The 12182-nt window shown below is 35.1% G+C and overlaps 1 protein-coding gene across 2 annotated transcripts in view; it reads right to left on the reverse strand.

Moving 5' to 3' along the window:
- irx4b (iroquois homeobox 4b) overlaps positions 1-12182 on the reverse strand; it is an 81165-nt gene that overhangs the window by 12948 nt on the left and 56035 nt on the right. The window lies entirely within an intron of this gene.

The following is a 12182-nucleotide window of genomic DNA, read 5'->3' on the forward strand; positions in this document are numbered from 1 at the left end:
GTTGGTACATGTAGCATGGGTAACAAAGACACTGTAAAATTAAGTGTTACATATATATTAACAATGTTTTCCTGTCAGAACAAACATTAAACCTCTGATTTACAAAGCTACCACACACTGATTTACTTATAAAAAAAAAATCACTCAGAAATTGGCCATAACAGAGAATTAAACATGGCATTTTGAAGTAGAAAAACAGAAATAGCATTACTCCAATAGTCTTCATACATTTTTGTACTTTGTACACTATAATATTTAAGTAGTTAAAAAGTGTGAAAGCTATTGTAAAATATTTTATGATTAAATGAATCATATTTTCAAAAAAAATTATATCACACAAATGTGTGCTTGGAGTTGGGTTGATTTAAAATATGAATCTGTGCCAGAACCATGTTGGTTGTGCCAGCCATCTATGTGTTGGAGTTGGCTGGCACAGTAAAACAAATCTCATGAATTAACATAATTTGTAATGTTAAATAGCCTATATCTGTTTTGTTTTTTTAACCAATGATCTTTAGGCACCAATCTGAATTTCAGTCCACTAAAGATATTAAACAAACACATGAAAACTGTGCCAATCAGCCTCAGTGGAAACATCTTAAAGATGATAATACATAAAAACAACCAAAATGCAGTCAAAACACCCATACATGGAGTTTCAGCTGGAAAGGATAATATATGACACGCTGAATTCAAGCGCCACCGTCTGGACAGTTTGAGTATGAGTGCAAAATTTTGGAGATGATAGTCCACACTATGACATGTGATTATGTGTATGTTAAATAGACTATTCAATTAAACATATTTTTATCCAATGTGCATCCTTATATTAGTAGAAAAGACGTGATAGAGAACATAACAATCTTAATGCGAAGAACACAAAATAATATATGGACTTTCAGTTGTACAGTACAGCACTGTTTTCTGTAGTTATAGTGTGCTCTAGTGCACATGCAATCTGATTAGACCAAAATAAGCTCTTGTGTGTGTGTGTGTGTGTGTGTGTGTGTTACCATGTGTATAATGGAGAAAACATGCAATTTAATGACATCTTCATTCAGTGAGAGTAACACAACCTACGTCTAAGAGCAGCCACACTGAAGAACCATGGCGTATGATCAATAGACAGCAGACATTTAATAGACTACATATATTCTACTGTAATCAGCATTTGAGCTGCATACTTTTTCTCCCTCTCTCTCAAACACACACACACACACACACACACACAAACAAATAAATAAAATGGCGTAAACAACCTTTTTATTAAGGGGCCGTATTTCTGTATATTTTGAAGGGTAATTTTATACCTTTAAGGTGGCACATATTTCTTGTCTTTATCACACATGTTATCCATTTATATAACTAGTTCAACAGAATCAGTAATTCATTCATCATCGAATTAAAATGCTCTTGGCAGTTACCAAATCGATATCAGATACAAAAGTAGTTGAAAAGATATCATAAGACAATTTGACAGATTTTATTTTGTTTTATAAAAGCAAAGTAATTTTATTTTCAGTAAAACCCACTTAATATTAGCTTCACATTTAAACATTTTACAGCGAATACAAATATCCATATGAGATGTAAAAAAAAAAGCTTGAATTTTTAAGTACAGTCAACTTGGATGTTTAAGTCATTTCAACTTAAATTAATTTACACTGACTTTTTTTGAATGAGGTCACTGTAAAAAATATTTTCAAGATTTGTTATCACAACATATGTTCTTTTGTCAAATCAACTTATACTAATAATTTATTTAGTTGAGATAACTTATTATTTTGAGTTTCTGATGGTTAAATTAATCTCCTTCATTGTATTAACTCACTTTTTCCAGTTCAATCAACTTAAAATTTTAAGGCAACCAGGTTACTTACTTTTTTAAGTTAAACCATCAATGTTTTTTACAGTGATCTTGTACAAGCAAGATGAAAATTGTTTGTGTTACTTATTTTTTTACTCACAAAAAAGTTATTTTGATTAGTTAAAGCAATGTAAAAACAAAACAAAAATGCAATGTAATTTTTTACAGTGTATAACAACTATCGATGGGTCTAGAACAGACTGTTGTGAACTATATTAAATGTTACATATCTGTAAAAAAATATTGTGGGTTAAACTTAAAAAAGTAAGTAACCTGGTTGCCTTAAAATTTTAAGTTGATTGAACTGGAAAAAGTGAGTTAATACAATGAAGGAGATTGATTTAATCATCAGAAACTCAAAATAATAAGTTATCAGAACTAAATGATTTAAGTTGATTTGACAAAAGAAAAAAATGTTGTGATAACAGATCTTGAAAATATTTTTTTAAAGTGTACCAGAGGAATGCATTACAGGGCTTTCATGAATAAATCTACCACTTTAGATGTTTTGACCTGCAGCCCTGCTTAATTTCTGACCGTGTTTTTAATTTCAGCATAATCACACATAATATTCAGCATACATATTGAATCAACTTCCTGAGCACATTTAAGCAGTGTAATTCTACAGATGAGACACATAAGACCCCCCAGACACAGACCACCAAAGTCTAGACATCCGTCCCACACACACTCAATGCTTCAACCTCCATTTGGTCATCTTTCTCCTCACTGATGGGGTATCCCATGACACTAACGATTCTCAAATGATTTGGTCAACTAGCAGACAGCTTGTCAGCACACCATTTGATCCCAGCATTGCTTTTAGACCGCCCGGTTATACATCTGTTAGCTTGTGATAAGAAAATGGCCCGTAACCTTGCAGCGGCAGCGCAGGTTGTTGATAACTGAAGCGTTCTGCAGTGGCTTTTCTCTTTTAACGCAGTACTGAGTCATTGATGGGTGGATAAATTACCTGGTGTTTGCCTATTGACCTCCCTCAGAGACAGACAGCAGTCAATACCGCTCCATTTCTGTCTTTTCCCAAGAGGGTCACTATATGATTCCAGGCGAGCGTTCCTCAGAGAATGAGCTGATATCTAGCATTCTTTATCAATTGCGGCCTTTCGCAAAAAAAGAGTCAGGCGAAAGAGAAACAAGACACCCGCCAACTGTTTATATGACCAGTGGCTTGGCAAGTCACAAGCTGGCCGGGGTTAATATGGCCCATTTGACTCAATTACATAAAGCACTGACTGGGGAAAGGGATGAAAGGATGATCAAATTACACTCTTTCATGAGCTTCCTAGGCAGCATTTTAAGGCATCATACGCGCTCTCGAAGCAAAGCCTGTTCCAGGAGGTAGAATAAGATTCCTGCTTTTGGTCAAATTCTAAGGCAGAGTAAAGTATGAAAAAGATCAATTTTGATTTAAAATCAACTTTTTTTATCCAATTATATTTATGTATGCTGTGTCATTTTTAGCTTAGCATTTGAGTATTTAGCCAAACTATGAAATCCATTGTGTCAATGTGACAGAGATGCTGTCTAGAGCGTACCAAATAAGTTGCTTAAAAAAAAAAAAGTGGTGACATTTAGTTGTTACCTGGTCTAAACCGTAAAATTACTGTTGTTGGTATAAAATAATGTAGGAAAAAGAACACTTACCATATAAAGCACAATATTGACATTCATCACATAACCTGACATTTTGAAGTCCCTTGTAAAAAGTTGTACACTTTAGCATATGTGATCTGTGACAAGCATACCTTAGTACTAATTATGGAAATAACTTAATAAACTTCATAAAAATGTTATTATATGCAATTTCCTGAACTTTGGAGTGTTTTTTGACCCAATTAAGATATATCTTGTTAACATCTTTATATAATTTCTTAATTAAGTGTAAGGTACACTTTTAGACCTTACCAGGTTTTTTATAGTAAAATACTGGCAACACCGTTGCACTAAATGCACTAAACTCAAGTTAACTAAAAAAAAATACAACTTATTAGTTTTAGTGCATTTTTACAGTAAATTACTGGCAACAGTGTTGCCAGTATTTTACTGTAAAAAACCTGGTAAGGTCTAACAGTGTATTTACAAGCATTGCAATACTTTGTAATTTCTGTTCAATTCTATTCTATTCTAAGTACACTTCCTTTCATTAATACTATATTATTTGCAAGTATAGTTATATAGTTATATATATATACAATTTTAAGATTTGAAGTGTACTACAAGCACACGTCAATAACATTGAAATGAATGGAACTTTCAATTAAGGATGATTCACCAACCTGGTCTCATAAGAAGTCATATGCATGCAAGATGCATAGCAAAATTGTGATAAAAAATAAAGTATCTTTTGTACAGGCGAAGTCTTTTGACATACCATATAATTTCACACACTGTAGAAAAAAAAAATCCTGTAAAAAAACAACAACAGTAAACTACTGGTTGCCAGCATCATATCGTTACTATACGGTGTGTTACTGTTTTTTTATAAAAATTGAAGTTGTATACAATACATTTAGCTGTTAATTTCAAAAAGAGTAACACACCGTATTTTTACGGTATTTTTCCCGTTTTTTTACAGGATTATTTTTACAGTGATACAAATGACTAGTTGTCATAAAACTCTGCTGGTGAAAATGCTCCCTTAAGCTTGTTTGGGCAGTAGAAAACAAGGAAGCTCAACAGGTTTTGGGAACATGCATCACATGCACAAAAAGTATCTCACGTAATAAAAATGCCTAAAAGGAGATCATTTGATTTGTAAGGATAACGAATACACACAACACATGCTGTCACACATATAACAATAATCATAGCCTTTGTGGTCAGTGATCTTTTTGACGGCTTCACGCAGATGGTCATATCGACAGCCGTCAGATAATTCCCACCCTCTCTTTGTAATGAGCAGAATAATGGCTGGTTTAAACACCGAACCAAAACAGATGAGTGCCGTTTACATTAAAGCACAATCCCATTAGTCTCCCTTAATAAATGATCTATTCCTGTATGGTTAGGGCGGCTCGGGTGCGCCCATCTTCTGCTGATAGGGGCAGAGCTTAATGAAATGGTCTTTTGTGCGCTTGGTTGAACTCATTTGATTTTTTTTTCTCCCAGCAGACTTCCTGTATCCTGTGATAAGTCCTCAAACCACTGAAGCCTATAATGACTCCATTACCGAGACCCCCGCCAGACTGTGTGTGTGTGAGAGAGAGAGAGACTGAGAGAGAAAATATAATGTGCATGTGTGTGTATCTCATTATCAAGTGTAATCATTTTGCAGTCAAGCTGGTAATGAGGTGTAATATTGGCCGACATGATAACATATACACACAAACACCTCCCACACTTTAAATTCACACCAAAACATATATTTAAAAATACACAGACTTGCATTGAACCACACACACACACACACTACTAGGTAAAAGCCAAGTAATTATGCTAAGGGGAATTTCTACAGTGGAAGACACAGAAGGTCAATTGGTGGTTAATTTTCTTTTTGCCTCCTGAAGCATGAAACATGCATATGCAAACACTTACTCCTAAACACACACACACACACATGGATTCATCCAAGTCAAGTCCTCTCTAGCATTGACTTGTCACTACCAACCTTGTTTCGTGCAATTGCAATTACCAAACGGTGAGGAGTTTCTGCAGCCTCGGGGAAAAATCCATACTGCATTTCAGATGCATCAAACTGGAGGTACATTAATCTTTAACACTTTATGTCCAACAGACATTTATTTTCTTCCACTTAATTCCCACATTAATGACTTAAACATCTAATGATAAACATGACAATGAGTACGTACCAACGTTTCTCCCCCCAGGGGCCGCTAGAGATTTCATGAGGCTCAGTGGAAAATGCTAAAAGACTTTACAAAATGCAGTTGTTGTTTTTTTAAGATAAAACTGCTTTGTAATGATATTTATTGTTAAAAGAGCTGTGCAAGTAAATTCGAATTCAATTAAAAATGTTAGTACAATCTACATCATGCATTACTAATGGGTAAAACAAAAAAGGTTACAAACTTAAAGTTAATATTTAAAAGCCTGGTGTAAATTTTTATTTCCCGCTTCTTGTAAATAGTTACTTTGCACTCTAAACAATGCTGGGTTGTTTGAACCCAAATTTAGGTAAAATATGGACAAACCCAAATATTGGGTTAAAAAAATGTAACTTCAAATTTGAATTCAACTTTCACTTTCAACTGTCATTTTTTGAATCGCATTTTAACTCAACATTTGGGTTTGTCCATATTTGACCCAAATTTGGGTTTAATCAACCTAGCATTTTTTTAGAGTGTATACACCCATACCAATTTCGGGTCAAATATGGACAAACCCAGCCATTGGGTTACATTTTACAATTATATTTTAACCCAATGGCTGGGTTTGTCCATATTTTACCCAAAATTGGGTTAAAACAACCCAGCATATTTTAGAGTGTGAAACTTTAGAAAGAGGATCATCATTTTGGTGACTTTGTAATCAAAAATTCCTGGTTAAACACGTGTATTTAAACACATGTATTTTTTTATGTATTAATGGCTATAAAAAATAATATTACATAAATAAAGGTGTGTGTTTATTTGTATTTTTGAAACAGTTTGAAACATGGCTACACTCTAAAAAATGCTGGGTTTTAACCCAACTTTGGGTCAAATATGGACAAACCCAAATGTTGGGTTTAAAATGTAATTAAAAAAATTAACCCAATGGCTGGGTTTGTCCATATATTTGACCCAAAGTTGGGTTAAAACAACCCAGCAATTTTTAGAGTGTAGCCATGTTTCAAACTGTAGATATTAGGAACTGAATGATCCATTTTATAATTTGCAATTAATCCACATTACAATATTACTCTCAAATAGTTAGGCCTGCTAATGCTTCTACAGTAAAACCATTTCGGAGCAATATCCTTTACTCTGCCAGGAACACTTCAGTGGTGTCTGTAGGGGAGAGAACTGCATCACTCTAAAAAATGCTGGATTGTTTTAACCCAATTTTGGGTCAAATATGGACAAACCCAGCCATTGGGTTACATTTTTTAATCCAATGTTTGAATTTGTCCATATTTGACCCAAAATTGGGTTAAAACAACCCATCATTTATTAGAGTGTGCGGAAAGATCTTCAGGTTCGGCACCAGTAAAAGACTCAACATTCCCAGAGAAACCCTAGATGCAGAAACTCAAGCACATGCCGCAAACACAGGGGACGAGGATTAGGATCTCACCGGCCTTGTTAGCATTGAATGTAAATCTTTTGTTTGTTGTTTTTGTTTTGTTTTTTTGTTTTACTTTCTTTGCCACCTACTCCGTGTGTCACAGCCAAGATGGATGGATCGTGCAAGCAAACCAACAACTGAAGTCATATATGAAAAGTGCTTGGTGGAGCTCAGCAGGACTGTCTACACTGATTTATAAGGGGAGGAGTAATAAACGCTCGGTTAAATAGCCCAGCCAAACAACAGACTCCACAGAGCCTCCATCTCAAGCATGACACTTAGCTGAAAGTAACAAGGCTCATATTGGGGTAATTGTATCATCCTTCTGTGAGGCCAGGGCCATGTTTTGGGGTCATAAATCAACTACCGGCCTCTTTTTGACATCGCTATCAAGGGGATCCTCTGTACTCTAAATAAGTCAACGCAGTCATTATCTTCAATGGGGACAATGTGTTGTCTTGGTTTACAATGGTGAAATGTAAAAGAATGGCTAAAGTTGGGCTTTTCAATCCAGAGCATCACTCAGCCTTTCAGCCTTATTTTAGATATCCTGATAAGTGATTATTAATTCTTTATCATTCATTTCAACAATAAAATGGAATAAGCCTACATAACAAAAAGATAAAGTGAGTAGTAATGCTTATCATTTCAGCTTACAATGCATAAATAAATGAATAAACAAACAAATAAAAATTCATTCCACACTGGGTTTAACTTAAAAAATTAAGTAACCTGGTTGCCTTAAAATTTTAAGTTGATTGAACTGGAAAAAATGAGTTAAAACAATCATCAGAAGAGACTGATTTAATCATCAGAAACTCAAAATAATAAGTTATCTGAACTAAATAAATTATTTAAGTTGATTTGACAAAAGAAAAAATGTTGTGATAACAAATCTTGAAAAAAATTTTTGTTACAGTGCATGCAGCAATAAAATGTTATAGACCTATACATAAATAAATAAATGTTAATGTTAAATGTTAATAATATAGTCATACAAGTAAATCAATAAATTTATATAACTGCTTAATTATTTTATAAACAAACGAATACTAATGCATAAAATGGCATACATAAATAAACATTAATGCATAATCAATCATTTCAGGTATCTAGTGTTAGACCTACAAATAAGTAGTAAGTAAATAAATAAATAAATATCATTAATATCAGTAATAAAATGTTGTAGGCATATAAATAAATAAAGAAATCAAGGAAGTGATAAATATAAATAAATGAGTAAAGAAATAATAAATGTATATTAATTATTCATTTTCAGCAATACAATTTATAGGCCTAATTTGGTTATACTATATTGCTCAATATTTTATTTGACAGTGTCTTTGTATTTACCATAATAATAATAATAATAACAACAACAGTAAATTCTGCAGAATTACATGCAACTAACCCTTAACCAATCCCAATCCTACCCTAATAGTAAGTACAGTATGGCGTGTAACCCTTTATGTTAAGGTGTCCTTGTTACAGTGTTATTATACATTTAATTGGTGATTAATATTAATGAACAACATATGAAGAGTTCAGATGCAAAAGCCTCTAAATGCCATTTGAAATTTTCTTCTTTAATGATGAATTTTATCAAACCTGTATATTTAAGTTCAGTAATTTCACTTAAATAACAATTAATAGGTAATTATCATTGCCATTTAAGTGAAATCACTGAACTTAAATATACAAGCTTGATAAAAATGATCATTCTAGAAGAAAATTTCAAATGGCACTTAGAGGCTTTTGCATCTGAACTCTTCATATACTTACTATAAGGTTTGGTTAATGGTTAGTTGCATGTAATTATGCATAATTTACTGTTGTTACTATACAGTATGTAACATTAGTAACAAATACACTGTAAAATTAAGTGTTGCCTCAATTATACAAATAAATAAGTACATAAAATGATAGTTTTTTTATCCTTTATTTAACCAGAGATTAAAAATCTCTTTTGCAAAGGAGACCTGTCCAAGATAAACAGCAAAATCATTACATACGTACAAAGACACACAAATGAAAGCCAATTATGCACTTACAATGAAATCTCACTAACTAGTCCAACTCAAAGCATCTCATTCTCAACTTAAAAACACTAAGTTTTAAGTTGTTCTGCAGGTTACTAAATTACTATTTGGTTATTTCAAGTTGTTTCTCTGACAAAAGGAAATACAATATATTGTGTTCCTCCATGACAGAAAGAAAAAAGAAATCTCTGACGGCATGGACAACACCAATGAGTTTGGATTTGACCAGTTCTGCAAAGAGTAACTGCCTGACTTTCTCATTTGAAAAGTTCTTTTTTGCCTTTTAGACTAACATCCTTTTCACCTTTCTCAAACAAGCAATGCAGTCTTGAGTCGAATCACAGCTAAAGACAACAAGCTCTCGGCCGGAGGAGTCAATTCAGCCCGGTCACTTCAGCTCCTCGGCAGAGCTCAGGAGAGCAGAAATAAAGAGCCTCCGCAGGGTCACAGATTCAAAGGGGGTTTCTCCTTAAGACTCATGGGTAAAAAATCTCCTAAGCCTATTTAGTTTTCAAACACCGCTGTCTCCCCCTCAGTCTCACAGCGGGGCTGTGGTATCCAAACATGTCTTCATTTACTCACTGTGTGTTAGTGTGTTCGCAGAATTCCCCGTCGAAAAGAACCTCCCAAATACGCTATTATTATCGCTTCGTCAACTCTCATTCAGCGTTTTCCTGACCTCTCACCTCGGGCTATGGCAACAGTGAGAAAAATGTCCGTCTTGATTGACAGGACTGAGAAAAGCCGGCCCCTCCCCTCTCCTCCAATAGGCATTTCAAACACTTTGGGGAACAATGAAGGCTTGGGTGTAATGGATCAATGAGGGGATGATGACTGTCAAAAGAGCACATACTCCTCACACAAACCTGATTATCTCAGCGTGACGGAGGCCGGGGGGAAGTGGGCCCCCCGCCGGGCACCTCCAATTGGGCTATCGTGGAACACGAGGACCAGGCTGTCAGGCCTTGCCCTCTCCCATCCAGCAGGGGCCTTTACCAAACCTATTCATACGAGCGGGGGCGACTCTCCGTCCGCCGCCGCGGCTCAGTTAAGTTGGGGGATGGAGGACGCCGCCATTGAAAAGCTCTGGATGCCTCGACGACCGAAACTTCCTTAAATGCATCGGAGGACACCCCCGCGGCCGAAAGCCCCGAAATCTCCCCTTTATGTGTCTACTGGAGAATGTGAAGGAAGGGATCTGGGACAGAAAAGAGCAACAGGAGAGCCCCATCTCAGATAAAGCCCCCGCTAATCTGCTTTCATTTGGGCTTTAGGAGCAGCAGTAGATGTTTGTCCTCATTGCACCTCTGTTTCCAGGGCAGACATACAGTATTAGAGGCCTGCAGATTAGTCATGGGGATGAATGCATGTAGATTGGATGTTTAGGCTGCTTTTCACATACTTTCAAAGGGTGAGATCTGTTATCACAAAATCCTAATCTCAAGACACGGGCTGTGACACAATAAGCAGAAGATAATGTGCATGTGTGTGTGTGATCTTCTCGGTGGTGGCGAACGGGAAAGACCATCTCAGTGCCGATTAAAATGAAGAGGTTTACACAATAGCGTTCGATTGACTTCCCCCTCTAAACTGCTATTGATAATTAATATTCTGTAATAATTTACTCACACTCGTGTTGTTGTTATTGTTGTTTTTCTCTGTTCCACGGATGAGCGTCATAAAGCAAAATGTCTAAGCTGCTAATTTTCAAAACAATTGAAGTAATCGAGTCATACGAGTTCTGAAGTCTTGAAATTAGCTCACTTTTTGGATCATTTTTGGAGTTTGACAGCTCCTGGTCGCCATCCATTTTTATTCTTAAAAATATCTTGTTTTGTAAAGAAATAAAGGAAGCCTAGTTTAGTTTAGAATGTCATGACTAGTGGGTGTTAAAGGGATAGTTCACTTTGAAATGAATTTTTTATATGTTTTAGCTTACCTTAAGGGCATCCAAGAAGTTTCCGCAGTAGTTTAAATTTTTATATTTTTAGGTCAAACCGTTATAATGGAGGTCTATGGGGTCCATCTCAAAGACCATGCACAGAGAAGTCCAAATTAAACATCATTTAATGACTCATAAATGTAAGTACACATTGATGGCCTAAGACACGAAACGAGCGGTTTGTGTGAGAAAACGAGCAGTTTTTATATAGATTTTACCTCTTGTAACCACAGTCACATCCAACTGATATGAGGGCGCGGGCGCTTTGTTGCTGAGGTAAAAACGATATAAATACTGTTAGTTTTCTCACACAAACCACTTGTTTTGTGTCTTAGGCCATTAAATCATGTTTAATTTGGACTTCTCTGTGCATGCTCTTTGAGGTGGACCCCATAGACCTCCATTATATGACTGATAGACTCGAACGGTTTGACCTAAAAATTTCAAAATTGAAAATACTGTGGAAACAAAGACACCTACATCTTGGATGCACTTGAGGTAAGCTAAAACATATCAAAAATTTATTTCAAAGTGAACTATCCCTTTAACAAAGACAATGGCTATGTCATTTTAAACGTAACATGCTTTTTTATGCTAAAGGGAAAGTTTACACAAAAATGAAAAATCTGTCCTCATTTACTGACCCTCATGTCATTCCAAACCTATTATGATTGAAAGACAAAAGAAGTAGGGCTGTCAAACGATTAATCGCGATTAATCGCACAAACTTTTATTTTGGATGCGATTAATCGTTTGACAGCCCTAAAAAGAAGATATTTTGAAAAATGTTTAAATATTTTTGTCCACTCAATGTCAATGGCAACCACAACATTCTTCCAAATATGTTTTCGCAGAAGAAAGTTAGTTTGGAATAACATGAGTTTGACAGCATTTTTGAGTGAACTATCCCTTTAAAACACTTTTCTCCCTCTTTTATATGCTGAATTAGTAAGCCATTCGTGTTGGATTGTTAATATCCAATAACATTACAAACAATTCAATGCTATTGCATTAGATGTAAAACATTGACCCACATGGGACAGGCAAACATAACTTCTTCAACGACTTTGAAGCAACTGGTGCCAAG

Source organism: Pimephales promelas, chromosome 18, assembly GCF_988280905.1.
Source record: "Pimephales promelas chromosome 18, fPimPro1.hap1.1, whole genome shotgun sequence".
NCBI lineage: Eukaryota > Metazoa > Chordata > Actinopteri > Cypriniformes > Leuciscidae > Pimephales > Pimephales promelas.